Here is a 1,030-nt window from a genome sequence, read left to right on the forward strand (position 1 = left end):
GGCGTCAGGCAAGGGAACATCCTTCAGGTCAGGTCTGATGCAATGCACCTGTTCCAGAATTTCAGTACAGTCATGGAGTGGGTCCCCGAGATCAGGACCTGGCAACAGCGTGGCTGGGTTCAGGGATGTTGGTACCTGGAAGGTGATCCTGGGTGGATTTAGGAGCAGAGCTTGATAATGAGCTAATTAGGCATTGCTCAACCATCGATCGGGGCGGGGTTGCTTGAGCAGTCCCTCAAGGGCATGAGGTGTTGCCACAAGCAGGTCCTGTCCCAGGGTTAACTTGTTAGCATCCTTAACCAGCAGGGCCACTGCTGCTATAATTCACAGGCAGGGGGTCCATCCAGCTGCTACAGGGTCTAATTTCTTTGATAGGTATGCAATAGGTCTCTTCCAGGTGCCTACTCTCTGGGTGAGGACCCCTTTCATAATACCTTTACATTCATCCACATATAGACAGAAAGGTTTACTTATGTCTGGTAGTCCTAGGGCAGGGGCCTCTAAGATCTTGTGTTTTAGGGTTTCAAAGGCCTCTTGCCTTTCCTGCATCCAGTTGAAGCCTTGTCCTTCTTTAGTAGCCTCATATAGGGGTTTTGCAATTTTGGCGAACCCCAAAATCCAGAGGTAAAAGAACCCCACGGTACCCAGGAATTCCCTCACCTGTTTTCTGGAGGTTGGTACAGGTATCTTTAGCACAGTCTCTTTGCGGGACTTAGTCAACCACCGCTGACCCTCCATGAGGATGTACCCTAGGTAAGTCACTTCTTGCAGACATATCTGAGGTTTTGTGCTGAGGCCTGGTATCCCAAGTCCCCAAGTATGTGGAGTAAGTTCTCTGTCCCCTCCAGGCAGGACTTCTGGTCTGGTGCCACAATCAATAAGTCATCTACATATTGTAACAGGCTTATGTCGGGGTGTTGGGCTCTGTACTCACCCAGATCTTCATGCAGGGCCTCATCAAATATAGTTGGAGAATTTTTAAACCCTTGAACAGTCGCGTCCAGGTCAGCTGGCCACTGATTCCTGCCTC

The sequence above is a fragment of the Nannospalax galili genome, unplaced genomic scaffold, assembly GCF_000622305.1.
Source record: "Nannospalax galili isolate Female #2095 unplaced genomic scaffold, S.galili_v1.0 scaffold1228, whole genome shotgun sequence".
In the NCBI taxonomy this organism is placed as follows: Eukaryota; Metazoa; Chordata; class Mammalia; order Rodentia; family Spalacidae; genus Nannospalax; species Nannospalax galili.